We start from the raw sequence: 16,799 nt of genomic DNA on the forward strand, positions 1-16,799 counted from the left end.
CTCACATGTTTCTGCAGTTTAAACAAATCTGTTGTTATCTAATAAACAAACATATATGCAATTCCCTGACCAAAGAATATGAAAATCTATGCATTTTCAGATGAGCTGTGCGGCATTCTGCAAACACTATAATGCATCAGAAAACTGCGGAATTTCAGACAGAAATTTAAAAGCACATGAATTTTGAATTAAACAGAACATTTTTATTTTTGAACATAAATGCATTCTGTAAAAAGATGAGATAAATTCAATATAAATCAAACACGAAAATACTTTAAAACAGTAATCATGATGCAATATTAGACTTTTTAACACTTTCATCGAAAACCACACAGTTTTTCTCTGTTAACGTAGTTTCAAGTGCCAAATTGTGGTCAAATCTAAAATGTTGAAACATGCAGTGCCTATCAATTTTAAAATATCTCCTATATAGCTGTATTTCCATAGGATAAGTAAGTTGAAATAATCTGATTATGTAACACTACAACAGCTTTTTCATCCCTACCCCCCAGTTTGGAATCTGATAATTTAAAAGCACATGAATTTTGAATTCCACAGAACATTTTTATTTTTGAACATAAATGCATTCTTCAAAAAGATGAGATGAATTCAATATAAATCAAACACGAAAATACTTTAAAACAGTAATCATGATGCAATATTAGACTTTTAACACTTTCATCGAAAACCACACAGTTTTTCTCTGTTAACATAGTTTCAAGTGCCAAATTGTGGTCAAATCTAAAATGTTGAAACATGCAGTGCCTATGAATTTCAAAATATCTCCTATATAGCTGTATTTCCACAGGATAAGTAAGTTGAAATAATCTGATTATGTAACACTACAACAGTTTTTTCATCCCCACCCCCCGGTATGGAATCTGATACATTGCTGACCAATCATAGGTCGCCCCGTTCACTCAGGCCTGTCAAATGATTTACAATGGCGATGGTGCCTACACCTGTCCTGACCAAGAGATATGCACAACCGTCGATCAACACACAAGCCATTAATGTTATCTTCCAATATGAGAGGCCATGATAAACACACAAGCGTCCTTTTCAAGCTCGGAAATTAAGTCATCACCAAAAAGCAAAGTTTACAGAGGTCCTCGGGGCTGGAACCCAAACTGATTACGATTTGCCCTCCACTTCCACCACAGGTGTCATAGAGATCAGGGATGAAATTGATATGCATCATCGTTCTCCTAAAGCCAGTCCAGGAAGAGATCAGGTTTTGAGATGTAGACCTGAAATGTTAAATTTGGATGAGAATGAGAATTCTGGGGCGAATACTATCCAGGGAAATGGTCATTGACATCCAGAAAATGGTCAAAATGTGGAATTCTGTCATTCAGTTAAATGTCAAGGGGAGAAGACAGGCCTGTGCAGTACCAAATTTCCAGCCCATTACTATTAGTGAGCAGAAGTGGGGATGAGGTTGGATGTACTTCTTAAAGTGTATGAAATGCACATTTATCTCACCTGTTTTGCTTCTTTTTTTTTAATACTTGTGTTGAGGTCAATCATTCCACTCTATGAAACATTGTCCTGGCACCTGAAATGATAGGAGGCTGGGGATAAATATGCAATAAAAAACAGTGAGAAAATAAGAAAAAAATATGGTTTCAACTGGAAATAGAAATAAACCTCTTTATTTCTCGCGAACAGCCCGTCACTGGCCCTCCAAAAAGAAACCAGTTAACAATCAGTAAAAAAGTAAACCTTGAGTGTCACATAAGTCTAAGCCAATCTCAAAGGTAGATGCCATGTTTTGAGGTTCGGTCTAAATATTAAGGCCAACTGCATGTTTGGTCAAAAGTCACACAGGTGTGAATTTTGGAGTGTACATGTTAACATTTCATTGTATGATGTCAAAAACATGTTAGGTCTAAATGTTAAGGCCAACTGCAGACTTGGTTCAAGGTCACAACATGTAAAGAGGGTTAGGGCACATGATTTTTTTACACAATTGTGGGTTTGGGCTAGGGTCAGAACTAGGTCTTGGCTTAGGCCTAGGCTACATGCTTTTTGACAAGATTGTGGGTTAGGGTTAGGGTAAGGACTGGGTCTTGGGTTAGGGTTAGGGTCAGCCTTGTTTACATCTCGTGACTTTAGACCAAATCTGGAGTTGAGTTGGCCTTAATATTTAGACCTAACCATGTTTTGATATCCTTGTGAACAAAATGTTACACATTTACAACCCAAAATTCACACCCAACCAACGGATACCCCCAATCATGGCTATTTTGATACCAAATAGTCAAAAAACTTACTGCTGGGCAATAAAAAAGCAGTATTCTTACTATTTCTGACACTTTCCATTCAAAACTTCAGGAAATAAGCCCTTGAAAAAATATCAACATCCCGAGTCGGCCATGCTTCTTTATATCATCAGGACTCAGACTAGCAATTATTTGCCCATTGACTTCAATGTTAAATGACTGTAACATCACAGGCTGTAGCTTTTTGCTCAACATTCCGTTGGTTCCAATCTTTATAGGCACAATGGGGACAACATTTGGCAATCTCCTCATCATAATTTTGTAGGGGGTTGACCGTTTAGATTTTTTGCTACACGGATTTGAAGTTGACAGGGGTGAAAATCTCACTTCCGACACAATGATTGCTCTGCAGAAAGACACTTTACACCCCCTATCCCTCCGCTGTAATATCATCAGTATTACCCAAAACTGCTATGAAATTGCAAATTTGATCCCTTTTCTCCAATTCTAGACCAAAAAGTCAACCCAAAAATGCAGGAAGAGGGGAGAAAAAAATTAAGGGAAAAATTGTCTATTTATAACTCGCACTACATTCGTCCATCATGAAATAAGGGGAAATAATTACTAGTCTTAGTCCTATATACCTCACATGTTTCTGCAGTTTAAACAAATCTGTTGTTATCTAATAAACAAACATATATGCAATTCCCTGACCAAAGAATATGAAAATCTATGCATTTTCAGATGAGCTGTGCGGCATTCTGCAAACACTATAATGCATCAGAAAACTGCGGAATTTCAGACAGAAATTTAAAAGCACATGAATTTTGAATTAAACAGAACATTTTTATTTTTGAACATAAATGCATTCTGTAAAAAGATGAGATAAATTCAATATAAATCAAACACGAAAATACTTTAAAACAGTAATCATGATGCAATATTAGACTTTTTAACACTTTCATCGAAAACCACACAGTTTTTCTCTGTTAACGTAGTTTCAAGTGCCAAATTGTGGTCAAATCTAAAATGTTGAAACATGCAGTGCCTATCAATTTTAAAATATCTCCTATATAGCTGTATTTCCATAGGATAAGTAAGTTGAAATAATCTGATTATGTAACACTACAACAGCTTTTTCATCCCTACCCCCCAGTTTGGAATCTGATAATTTAAAAGCACATGAATTTTGAATTCCACAGAACATTTTTATTTTTGAACATAAATGCATTCTTCAAAAAGATGAGATGAATTCAATATAAATCAAACACGAAAATACTTTAAAACAGTAATCATGATGCAATATTAGACTTTTAACACTTTCATCGAAAACCACACAGTTTTTCTCTGTTAACATAGTTTCAAGTGCCAAATTGTGGTCAAATCTAAAATGTTGAAACATGCAGTGCCTATGAATTTCAAAATATCTCCTATATAGCTGTATTTCCACAGGATAAGTAAGTTGAAATAATCTGATTATGTAACACTACAACAGTTTTTTCATCCCCACCCCCCGGTATGGAATCTGATACATTGCTGACCAATCATAGGTCGCCCCGTTCACTCAGGCCTGTCAAATGATTTACAATGGCGATGGTGCCTACACCTGTCCTGACCAAGAGATATGCACAACCGTCGATCAACACACAAGCCATTAATGTTATCTTCCAATATGAGAGGCCATGATAAACACACAAGCGTCCTTTTCAAGCTCGGAAATTAAGTCATCACCAAAAAGCAAAGTTTACAGAGGTCCTCGGGGCTGGAACCCAAACTGATTACGATTTGCCCTCCACTTCCACCACAGGTGTCATAGAGATCAGGGATGAAATTGATATGCATCATCGTTCTCCTAAAGCCAGTCCAGGAAGAGATCAGGTTTTGAGATGTAGACCTGAAATGTTAAATTTGGATGAGAATGAGAATTCTGGGGCGAATACTATCCAGGGAAATGGTCATTGACATCCAGAAAATGGTCAAAATGTGGAATTCTGTCATTCAGTTAAATGTCAAGGGGAGAAGACAGGCCTGTGCAGTACCAAATTTCCAGCCCATTACTATTAGTGAGCAGAAGTGGGGATGAGGTTGGATGTACTTCTTAAAGTGTATGAAATGCACATTTATCTCACCTGTTTTGCTTCTTTTTTTTTAATACTTGTGTTGAGGTCAATCATTCCACTCTATGAAACATTGTCCTGGCACCTGAAATGATAGGAGGCTGGGGATAAATATGCAATAAAAAACAGTGAGAAAATAAGAAAAAAATATGGTTTCAACTGGAAATAGAAATAAACCTCTTTATTTCTCGCGAACAGCCCGTCACTGGCCCTCCAAAAAGAAACCAGTTAACAATCAGTAAAAAAGTAAACCTTGAGTGTCACATAAGTCTAAGCCAATCTCAAAGGTAGATGCCATGTTTTGAGGTTCGGTCTAAATATTAAGGCCAACTGCATGTTTGGTCAAAAGTCACACAGGTGTGAATTTTGGAGTGTACATGTTAACATTTCATTGTATGATGTCAAAAACATGTTAGGTCTAAATGTTAAGGCCAACTGCAGACTTGGTTCAAGGTCACAACATGTAAAGAGGGTTAGGGCACATGATTTTTTTACACAATTGTGGGTTTGGGCTAGGGTCAGAACTAGGTCTTGGCTTAGGCCTAGGCTACATGCTTTTTGACAAGATTGTGGGTTAGGGTTAGGGTAAGGACTGGGTCTTGGGTTAGGGTTAGGGTCAGCCTTGTTTACATCTCGTGACTTTAGACCAAATCTGGAGTTGAGTTGGCCTTAATATTTAGACCTAACCATGTTTTGATATCCTTGTGAACAAAATGTTACACATTTACAACCCAAAATTCACACCCAACCAACGGATACCCCCAATCATGGCTATTTTGATACCAAATAGTCAAAAAACTTACTGCTGGGCAATAAAAAAGCAGTATTCTTACTATTTCTGACACTTTCCATTCAAAACTTCAGGAAATAAGCCCTTGAAAAAATATCAACATCCCGAGTCGGCCATGCTTCTTTATATCATCAGGACTCAGACTAGCAATTATTTGCCCATTGACTTCAATGTTAAATGACTGTAACATCACAGGCTGTAGCTTTTTGCTCAACATTCCGTTGGTTCCAATCTTTATAGGCACAATGGGGACAACATTTGGCAATCTCCTCATCATAATTTTGTAGGGGGTTGACCGTTTAGATTTTTTGCTACACGGATTTGAAGTTGACAGGGGTGAAAATCTCACTTCCGACACAATGATTGCTCTGCAGAAAGACACTTTACACCCCCTATCCCTCCGCTGTAATATCATCAGTATTACCCAAAACTGCTATGAAATTGCAAATTTGATCCCTTTTCTCCAATTCTAGACCAAAAAGTCAACCCAAAAATGCAGGAAGAGGGGAGAAAAAAATTAAGGGAAAAATTGTCTATTTATAACTCGCACTACATTCGTCCATCATGAAATAAGGGGAAATAATTACTAGTCTTAGTCCTATATACCTCACATGTTTCTGCAGTTTAAACAAATCTGTTGTTATCTAATAAACAAACATATATGCAATTCCCTGACCAAAGAATATGAAAATCTATGCATTTTCAGATGAGCTGTGCGGCATTCTGCAAACACTATAATGCATCAGAAAACTGCGGAATTTCAGACAGAAATTTAAAAGCACATGAATTTTGAATTAAACAGAACATTTTTATTTTTGAACATAAATGCATTCTGTAAAAAGATGAGATAAATTCAATATAAATCAAACACGAAAATACTTTAAAACAGTAATCATGATGCAATATTAGACTTTTTAACACTTTCATCGAAAACCACACAGTTTTTCTCTGTTAACGTAGTTTCAAGTGCCAAATTGTGGTCAAATCTAAAATGTTGAAACATGCAGTGCCTATCAATTTTAAAATATCTCCTATATAGCTGTATTTCCATAGGATAAGTAAGTTGAAATAATCTGATTATGTAACACTACAACAGCTTTTTCATCCCTACCCCCCAGTTTGGAATCTGATAATTTAAAAGCACATGAATTTTGAATTCCACAGAACATTTTTATTTTTGAACATAAATGCATTCTTCAAAAAGATGAGATGAATTCAATATAAATCAAACACGAAAATACTTTAAAACAGTAATCATGATGCAATATTAGACTTTTAACACTTTCATCGAAAACCACACAGTTTTTCTCTGTTAACATAGTTTCAAGTGCCAAATTGTGGTCAAATCTAAAATGTTGAAACATGCAGTGCCTATGAATTTCAAAATATCTCCTATATAGCTGTATTTCCACAGGATAAGTAAGTTGAAATAATCTGATTATGTAACACTACAACAGTTTTTTCATCCCCACCCCCCGGTATGGAATCTGATACATTGCTGACCAATCATAGGTCGCCCCGTTCACTCAGGCCTGTCAAATGATTTACAATGGCGATGGTGCCTACACCTGTCCTGACCAAGAGATATGCACAACCGTCGATCAACACACAAGCCATTAATGTTATCTTCCAATATGAGAGGCCATGATAAACACACAAGCGTCCTTTTCAAGCTCGGAAATTAAGTCATCACCAAAAAGCAAAGTTTACAGAGGTCCTCGGGGCTGGAACCCAAACTGATTACGATTTGCCCTCCACTTCCACCACAGGTGTCATAGAGATCAGGGATGAAATTGATATGCATCATCGTTCTCCTAAAGCCAGTCCAGGAAGAGATCAGGTTTTGAGATGTAGACCTGAAATGTTAAATTTGGATGAGAATGAGAATTCTGGGGCGAATACTATCCAGGGAAATGGTCATTGACATCCAGAAAATGGTCAAAATGTGGAATTCTGTCATTCAGTTAAATGTCAAGGGGAGAAGACAGGCCTGTGCAGTACCAAATTTCCAGCCCATTACTATTAGTGAGCAGAAGTGGGGATGAGGTTGGATGTACTTCTTAAAGTGTATGAAATGCACATTTATCTCACCTGTTTTGCTTCTTTTTTTTTAATACTTGTGTTGAGGTCAATCATTCCACTCTATGAAACATTGTCCTGGCACCTGAAATGATAGGAGGCTGGGGATAAATATGCAATAAAAAACAGTGAGAAAATAAGAAAAAAATATGGTTTCAACTGGAAATAGAAATAAACCTCTTTATTTCTCGCGAACAGCCCGTCACTGGCCCTCCAAAAAGAAACCAGTTAACAATCAGTAAAAAAGTAAACCTTGAGTGTCACATAAGTCTAAGCCAATCTCAAAGGTAGATGCCATGTTTTGAGGTTCGGTCTAAATATTAAGGCCAACTGCATGTTTGGTCAAAAGTCACACAGGTGTGAATTTTGGAGTGTACATGTTAACATTTCATTGTATGATGTCAAAAACATGTTAGGTCTAAATGTTAAGGCCAACTGCAGACTTGGTTCAAGGTCACAACATGTAAAGAGGGTTAGGGCACATGATTTTTTTACACAATTGTGGGTTTGGGCTAGGGTCAGAACTAGGTCTTGGCTTAGGCCTAGGCTACATGCTTTTTGACAAGATTGTGGGTTAGGGTTAGGGTAAGGACTGGGTCTTGGGTTAGGGTTAGGGTCAGCCTTGTTTACATCTCGTGACTTTAGACCAAATCTGGAGTTGAGTTGGCCTTAATATTTAGACCTAACCATGTTTTGATATCCTTGTGAACAAAATGTTACACATTTACAACCCAAAATTCACACCCAACCAACGGATACCCCCAATCATGGCTATTTTGATACCAAATAGTCAAAAAACTTACTGCTGGGCAATAAAAAAGCAGTATTCTTACTATTTCTGACACTTTCCATTCAAAACTTCAGGAAATAAGCCCTTGAAAAAATATCAACATCCCGAGTCGGCCATGCTTCTTTATATCATCAGGACTCAGACTAGCAATTATTTGCCCATTGACTTCAATGTTAAATGACTGTAACATCACAGGCTGTAGCTTTTTGCTCAACATTCCGTTGGTTCCAATCTTTATAGGCACAATGGGGACAACATTTGGCAATCTCCTCATCATAATTTTGTAGGGGGTTGACCGTTTAGATTTTTTGCTACACGGATTTGAAGTTGACAGGGGTGAAAATCTCACTTCCGACACAATGATTGCTCTGCAGAAAGACACTTTACACCCCCTATCCCTCCGCTGTAATATCATCAGTATTACCCAAAACTGCTATGAAATTGCAAATTTGATCCCTTTTCTCCAATTCTAGACCAAAAAGTCAACCCAAAAATGCAGGAAGAGGGGAGAAAAAAATTAAGGGAAAAATTGTCTATTTATAACTCGCACTACATTCGTCCATCATGAAATAAGGGGAAATAATTACTAGTCTTAGTCCTATATACCTCACATGTTTCTGCAGTTTAAACAAATCTGTTGTTATCTAATAAACAAACATATATGCAATTCCCTGACCAAAGAATATGAAAATCTATGCATTTTCAGATGAGCTGTGCGGCATTCTGCAAACACTATAATGCATCAGAAAACTGCGGAATTTCAGACAGAAATTTAAAAGCACATGAATTTTGAATTAAACAGAACATTTTTATTTTTGAACATAAATGCATTCTGTAAAAAGATGAGATAAATTCAATATAAATCAAACACGAAAATACTTTAAAACAGTAATCATGATGCAATATTAGACTTTTTAACACTTTCATCGAAAACCACACAGTTTTTCTCTGTTAACGTAGTTTCAAGTGCCAAATTGTGGTCAAATCTAAAATGTTGAAACATGCAGTGCCTATCAATTTTAAAATATCTCCTATATAGCTGTATTTCCATAGGATAAGTAAGTTGAAATAATCTGATTATGTAACACTACAACAGCTTTTTCATCCCTACCCCCCAGTTTGGAATCTGATAATTTAAAAGCACATGAATTTTGAATTCCACAGAACATTTTTATTTTTGAACATAAATGCATTCTTCAAAAAGATGAGATGAATTCAATATAAATCAAACACGAAAATACTTTAAAACAGTAATCATGATGCAATATTAGACTTTTAACACTTTCATCGAAAACCACACAGTTTTTCTCTGTTAACATAGTTTCAAGTGCCAAATTGTGGTCAAATCTAAAATGTTGAAACATGCAGTGCCTATGAATTTCAAAATATCTCCTATATAGCTGTATTTCCACAGGATAAGTAAGTTGAAATAATCTGATTATGTAACACTACAACAGTTTTTTCATCCCCACCCCCCGGTATGGAATCTGATACATTGCTGACCAATCATAGGTCGCCCCGTTCACTCAGGCCTGTCAAATGATTTACAATGGCGATGGTGCCTACACCTGTCCTGACCAAGAGATATGCACAACCGTCGATCAACACACAAGCCATTAATGTTATCTTCCAATATGAGAGGCCATGATAAACACACAAGCGTCCTTTTCAAGCTCGGAAATTAAGTCATCACCAAAAAGCAAAGTTTACAGAGGTCCTCGGGGCTGGAACCCAAACTGATTACGATTTGCCCTCCACTTCCACCACAGGTGTCATAGAGATCAGGGATGAAATTGATATGCATCATCGTTCTCCTAAAGCCAGTCCAGGAAGAGATCAGGTTTTGAGATGTAGACCTGAAATGTTAAATTTGGATGAGAATGAGAATTCTGGGGCGAATACTATCCAGGGAAATGGTCATTGACATCCAGAAAATGGTCAAAATGTGGAATTCTGTCATTCAGTTAAATGTCAAGGGGAGAAGACAGGCCTGTGCAGTACCAAATTTCCAGCCCATTACTATTAGTGAGCAGAAGTGGGGATGAGGTTGGATGTACTTCTTAAAGTGTATGAAATGCACATTTATCTCACCTGTTTTGCTTCTTTTTTTTTAATACTTGTGTTGAGGTCAATCATTCCACTCTATGAAACATTGTCCTGGCACCTGAAATGATAGGAGGCTGGGGATAAATATGCAATAAAAAACAGTGAGAAAATAAGAAAAAAATATGGTTTCAACTGGAAATAGAAATAAACCTCTTTATTTCTCGCGAACAGCCCGTCACTGGCCCTCCAAAAAGAAACCAGTTAACAATCAGTAAAAAAGTAAACCTTGAGTGTCACATAAGTCTAAGCCAATCTCAAAGGTAGATGCCATGTTTTGAGGTTCGGTCTAAATATTAAGGCCAACTGCATGTTTGGTCAAAAGTCACACAGGTGTGAATTTTGGAGTGTACATGTTAACATTTCATTGTATGATGTCAAAAACATGTTAGGTCTAAATGTTAAGGCCAACTGCAGACTTGGTTCAAGGTCACAACATGTAAAGAGGGTTAGGGCACATGATTTTTTTACACAATTGTGGGTTTGGGCTAGGGTCAGAACTAGGTCTTGGCTTAGGCCTAGGCTACATGCTTTTTGACAAGATTGTGGGTTAGGGTTAGGGTAAGGACTGGGTCTTGGGTTAGGGTTAGGGTCAGCCTTGTTTACATCTCGTGACTTTAGACCAAATCTGGAGTTGAGTTGGCCTTAATATTTAGACCTAACCATGTTTTGATATCCTTGTGAACAAAATGTTACACATTTACAACCCAAAATTCACACTCAACCAACGGATACCCCCAATCATGGCTATTTTGATACCAAATAGTCAAAAAACTTACTGCTGGGCAATAAAAAAGCAGTATTCTTACTATTTCTGACACTTTCCATTCAAAACTTCAGGAAATAAGCCCTTGAAAAAATATCAACATCCCGAGTCGGCCATGCTTCTTTATATCATATACCTCACATGTTTCTGCAGTTTAAACAAATCTGTTGTTATCTAATAAACAAACATATATGCAATTCCCTGACCAAGGAATATGAAAATCTATGCATTTTCAGATGAGCTGTGCGGCATTCTGCAAACACTATAATGCATCAGAAAACTGCGGAATTTCAGACAGAAATTTAAAAGCACATGAATTTTGAATTAAACAGAACATTTTTATTTTTGAACATAAATGCATTCTGTAAAAAGATGAGATAAATTCAATATAAATCAAACACGAAAATACTTTAAAACAGTAATCATGATGCAATATTAGACTTTTTAACACTTTCATCGAAAACCACACAGTTTTTCTCTGTTAACGTAGTTTCAAGTGCCAAATTGTGGTCAAATCTAAAATGTTGAAACATGCAGTGCCTATCAATTTTAAAATATCTCCTATATAGCTGTATTTCCATAGGATAAGTAAGTTGAAATAATCTGATTATGTAACACTACAACAGCTTTTTCATCCCTACCCCCCAGTTTGGAATCTGATAATTTAAAAGCACATGAATTTTGAATTCCACAGAACATTTTTATTTTTGAACATAAATGCATTCTTCAAAAAGATGAGATGAATTCAATATAAATCAAACACGAAAATACTTTAAAACAGTAATCATGATGCAATATTAGACTTTTAACACTTTCATCGAAAACCACACAGTTTTTCTCTGTTAACATAGTTTCAAGTGCCAAATTGTGGTCAAATCTAAAATGTTGAAACATGCAGTGCCTATGAATTTCAAAATATCTCCTATATAGCTGTATTTCCACAGGATAAGTAAGTTGAAATAATCTGATTATGTAACACTACAACAGTTTTTTCATCCCCACCCCCCGGTATGGAATCTGATACATTGCTGACCAATCATAGGTCGCCCCGTTCACTCAGGCCTGTCAAATGATTTACAATGGCGATGGTGCCTACACCTGTCCTGACCAAGAGATATGCACAACCGTCGATCAACACACAAGCCATTAATGTTATCTTCCAATATGAGAGGCCATGATAAACACACAAGCGTCCTTTTCAAGCTCGGAAATTAAGTCATCACCAAAAAGCAAAGTTTACAGAGGTCCTCGGGGCTGGAACCCAAACTGATTACGATTTGCCCTCCACTTCCACCACAGGTGTCATAGAGATCAGGGATGAAATTGATATGCATCATCGTTCTCCTAAAGCCAGTCCAGGAAGAGATCAGGTTTTGAGATGTAGACCTGAAATGTTAAATTTGGATGAGAATGAGAATTCTGGGGCGAATACTATCCAGGGAAATGGTCATTGACATCCAGAAAATGGTCAAAATGTGGAATTCTGTCATTCAGTTAAATGTCAAGGGGAGAAGACAGGCCTGTGCAGTACCAAATTTCCAGCCCATTACTATTAGTGAGCAGAAGTGGGGATGAGGTTGGATGTACTTCTTAAAGTGTATGAAATGCACATTTATCTCACCTGTTTTGCTTCTTTTTTTTTAATACTTGTGTTGAGGTCAATCATTCCACTCTATGAAACATTGTCCTGGCACCTGAAATGATAGGAGGCTGGGGATAAATATGCAATAAAAAACAGTGAGAAAATAAGAAAAAAATATGGTTTCAACTGGAAATAGAAATAAACCTCTTTATTTCTCGCGAACAGCCCGTCACTGGCCCTCCAAAAAGAAACCAGTTAACAATCAGTAAAAAAGTAAACCTTGAGTGTCACATAAGTCTAAGCCAATCTCAAAGGTAGATGCCATGTTTTGAGGTTCGGTCTAAATATTAAGGCCAACTGCATGTTTGGTCAAAAGTCACACAGGTGTGAATTTTGGAGTGTACATGTTAACATTTCATTGTATGATGTCAAAAACATGTTAGGTCTAAATGTTAAGGCCAACTGCAGACTTGGTTCAAGGTCACAACATGTAAAGAGGGTTAGGGCACATGATTTTTTTACACAATTGTGGGTTTGGGCTAGGGTCAGAACTAGGTCTTGGCTTAGGCCTAGGCTACATGCTTTTTGACAAGATTGTGGGTTAGGGTTAGGGTAAGGACTGGGTCTTGGGTTAGGGTTAGGGTCAGCCTTGTTTACATCTCGTGACTTTAGACCAAATCTGGAGTTGAGTTGGCCTTAATATTTAGACCTAACCATGTTTTGATATCCTTGTGAACAAAATGTTACACATTTACAACCCAAAATTCACACCCAACCAACGGATACCCCCAATCATGGCTATTTTGATACCAAATAGTCAAAAAACTTACTGCTGGGCAATAAAAAAGCAGTATTCTTACTATTTCTGACACTTTCCATTCAAAACTTCAGGAAATAAGCCCTTGAAAAAATATCAACATCCCGAGTCGGCCATGCTTCTTTATATCATCAGGACTCAGACTAGCAATTATTTGCCCATTGACTTCAATGTTAAATGACTGTAACATCACAGGCTGTAGCTTTTTGCTCAACATTCCGTTGGTTCCAATCTTTATAGGCACAATGGGGACAACATTTGGCAATCTCCTCATCATAATTTTGTAGGGGGTTGACCGTTTAGATTTTTTGCTACACGGATTTGAAGTTGACAGGGGTGAAAATCTCACTTCCGACACAATGATTGCTCTGCAGAAAGACACTTTACACCCCCTATCCCTCCGCTGTAATATCATCAGTATTACCCAAAACTGCTATGAAATTGCAAATTTGATCCCTTTTCTCCAATTCTAGACCAAAAAGTCAACCCAAAAATGCAGGAAGAGGGGAGAAAAAAATTAAGGGAAAAATTGTCTATTTATAACTCGCACTACATTCGTCCATCATGAAATAAGGGGAAATAATTACTAGTCTTAGTCCTATATACCTCACATGTTTCTGCAGTTTAAACAAATCTGTTGTTATCTAATAAACAAACATATATGCAATTCCCTGACCAAAGAATATGAAAATCTATGCATTTTCAGATGAGCTGTGCGGCATTCTGCAAACACTATAATGCATCAGAAAACTGCGGAATTTCAGACAGAAATTTAAAAGCACATGAATTTTGAATTAAACAGAACATTTTTATTTTTGAACATAAATGCATTCTGTAAAAAGATGAGATAAATTCAATATAAATCAAACACGAAAATACTTTAAAACAGTAATCATGATGCAATATTAGACTTTTTAACACTTTCATCGAAAACCACACAGTTTTTCTCTGTTAACGTAGTTTCAAGTGCCAAATTGTGGTCAAATCTAAAATGTTGAAACATGCAGTGCCTATCAATTTTAAAATATCTCCTATATAGCTGTATTTCCATAGGATAAGTAAGTTGAAATAATCTGATTATGTAACACTACAACAGCTTTTTCATCCCTACCCCCCAGTTTGGAATCTGATAATTTAAAAGCACATGAATTTTGAATTCCACAGAACATTTTTATTTTTGAACATAAATGCATTCTTCAAAAAGATGAGATGAATTCAATATAAATCAAACACGAAAATACTTTAAAACAGTAATCATGATGCAATATTAGACTTTTAACACTTTCATCGAAAACCACACAGTTTTTCTCTGTTAACATAGTTTCAAGTGCCAAATTGTGGTCAAATCTAAAATGTTGAAACATGCAGTGCCTATGAATTTCAAAATATCTCCTATATAGCTGTATTTCCACAGGATAAGTAAGTTGAAATAATCTGATTATGTAACACTACAACAGTTTTTTCATCCCCACCCCCCGGTATGGAATCTGATACATTGCTGACCAATCATAGGTCGCCCCGTTCACTCAGGCCTGTCAAATGATTTACAATGGCGATGGTGCCTACACCTGTCCTGACCAAGAGATATGCACAACCGTCGATCAACACACAAGCCATTAATGTTATCTTCCAATATGAGAGGCCATGATAAACACACAAGCGTCCTTTTCAAGCTCGGAAATTAAGTCATCACCAAAAAGCAAAGTTTACAGAGGTCCTCGGGGCTGGAACCCAAACTGATTACGATTTGCCCTCCACTTCCACCACAGGTGTCATAGAGATCAGGGATGAAATTGATATGCATCATCGTTCTCCTAAAGCCAGTCCAGGAAGAGATCAGGTTTTGAGATGTAGACCTGAAATGTTAAATTTGGATGAGAATGAGAATTCTGGGGCGAATACTATCCAGGGAAATGGTCATTGACATCCAGAAAATGGTCAAAATGTGGAATTCTGTCATTCAGTTAAATGTCAAGGGGAGAAGACAGGCCTGTGCAGTACCAAATTTCCAGCCCATTACTATTAGTGAGCAGAAGTGGGGATGAGGTTGGATGTACTTCTTAAAGTGTATGAAATGCACATTTATCTCACCTGTTTTGCTTCTTTTTTTTTAATACTTGTGTTGAGGTCAATCATTCCACTCTATGAAACATTGTCCTGGCACCTGAAATGATAGGAGGCTGGGGATAAATATGCAATAAAAAACAGTGAGAAAATAAGAAAAAAATATGGTTTCAACTGGAAATAGAAATAAACCTCTTTATTTCTCGCGAACAGCCCGTCACTGGCCCTCCAAAAAGAAACCAGTTAACAATCAGTAAAAAAGTAAACCTTGAGTGTCACATAAGTCTAAGCCAATCTCAAAGGTAGATGCCATGTTTTGAGGTTCGGTCTAAATATTAAGGCCAACTGCATGTTTGGTCAAAAGTCACACAGGTGTGAATTTTGGAGTGTACATGTTAACATTTCATTGTATGATGTCAAAAACATGTTAGGTCTAAATGTTAAGGCCAACTGCAGACTTGGTTCAAGGTCACAACATGTAAAGAGGGTTAGGGCACATGATTTTTTTACACAATTGTGGGTTTGGGCTAGGGTCAGAACTAGGTCTTGGCTTAGGCCTAGGCTACATGCTTTTTGACAAGATTGTGGGTTAGGGTTAGGGTAAGGACTGGGTCTTGGGTTAGGGTTAGGGTCAGCCTTGTTTACATCTCGTGACTTTAGACCAAATCTGGAGTTGAGTTGGCCTTAATATTTAGACCTAACCATGTTTTGATATCCTTGTGAACAAAATGTTACACATTTACAACCCAAAATTCACACCCAACCAACGGATACCCCCAATCATGGCTATTTTGATACCAAATAGTCAAAAAACTTACTGCTGGGCAATAAAAAAGCAGTATTCTTACTATTTCTGACACTTTCCATTCAAAACTTCAGGAAATAAGCCCTTGAAAAAATATCAACATCCCGAGTCGGCCATGCTTCTTTATATCATCAGGACTCAGACTAGCAATTATTTGCCCATTGACTTCAATGTTAAATGACTGTAACATCACAGGCTGTAGCTTTTTGCTCAACATTCCGTTGGTTCCAATCTTTATAGGCACAATGGGGACAACATTTGGCAATCTCCTCATCATAATTTTGTAGGGGGTTGACCGTTTAGATTTTTTGCTACACGGATTTGAAGTTGACAGGGGTGAAAATCTCACTTCCGACACAATGATTGCTCTGCAGAAAGACACTTTACACCCCCTATCCCTCCGCTGTAATATCATCAGTATTACCCAAAACTGCTATGAAATTGCAAATTTGATCCCTTTTCTCCAATTCTAGACCAAAAAGTCAACCCAAAAATGCAGGAAGAGGGGAGAAAAAAATTAAGGGAAAAATTGTCTATTTATAACTCGCACTACATTCGTCCATCATGAAATAAGGGGAAATAATTACTAGTCTTAGTCCTATATACCTCACATGTTTCTGCAGTTTAAACAAATCTGTTGTTATCTAATAAACAAACATAT

At 36.9% G+C, this 16,799-nt stretch overlaps 2 long non-coding RNA genes across 6 annotated transcripts; both read right to left on the reverse strand.

Moving 5' to 3' along the window:
- Nucleotides 1–262: 262 nt before the first annotated feature.
- LOC130012947 (uncharacterized) lies at nt 263–5,838 on the reverse strand. 3 transcript variants are annotated; one of them, XR_008788162.1, is made up of 4 exons: nt 5,176–5,838; nt 4,355–4,427; nt 1,486–1,558; nt 263–1,250 (listed from the first exon to the last, which is right to left on the reverse strand). It is a non-coding gene; the product is annotated as an uncharacterized LOC130012947 (long non-coding RNA). The 3 variants fall into 3 exon arrangements; XR_008788164.1 differs by lacking the exons at nt 4,355–4,427; nt 5,176–5,838 and adding an exon at nt 2,307–2,953 and having other exon boundaries at nt 269–1,250; XR_008788163.1 differs by lacking the exons at nt 263–1,250; nt 1,486–1,558 and adding an exon at nt 3,131–4,119 and having other exon boundaries at nt 5,176–5,822.
- Nucleotides 5,839–5,986: 148 nt separating this feature from the next.
- Nucleotides 5,987–16,758, reverse strand: LOC130012946 (uncharacterized). Of its 3 annotated transcripts, XR_008788159.1 has the most exons (7): nt 16,182–16,758; nt 15,361–15,433; nt 12,492–12,564; nt 10,914–12,256; nt 10,093–10,165; nt 7,224–7,296; nt 5,987–6,988 (listed from the first exon to the last, which is right to left on the reverse strand). It is a non-coding gene; the product is annotated as an uncharacterized LOC130012946 (long non-coding RNA). The 3 variants fall into 3 exon arrangements; XR_008788161.1 differs by lacking the exons at nt 15,361–15,433; nt 16,182–16,758 and adding an exon at nt 13,313–13,925 and having other exon boundaries at nt 5,988–6,988; XR_008788160.1 differs by lacking the exons at nt 5,987–6,988; nt 7,224–7,296 and adding an exon at nt 8,857–9,857 and having other exon boundaries at nt 16,182–16,755.
- Nucleotides 16,759–16,799: the final 41 nt, after the last annotated feature.

Source organism: Patella vulgata, chromosome 5 (assembly GCF_932274485.2).
Source record: "Patella vulgata chromosome 5, xgPatVulg1.2, whole genome shotgun sequence".
Classification (NCBI taxonomy): Eukaryota; Metazoa; Mollusca; class Gastropoda; family Patellidae; genus Patella; species Patella vulgata.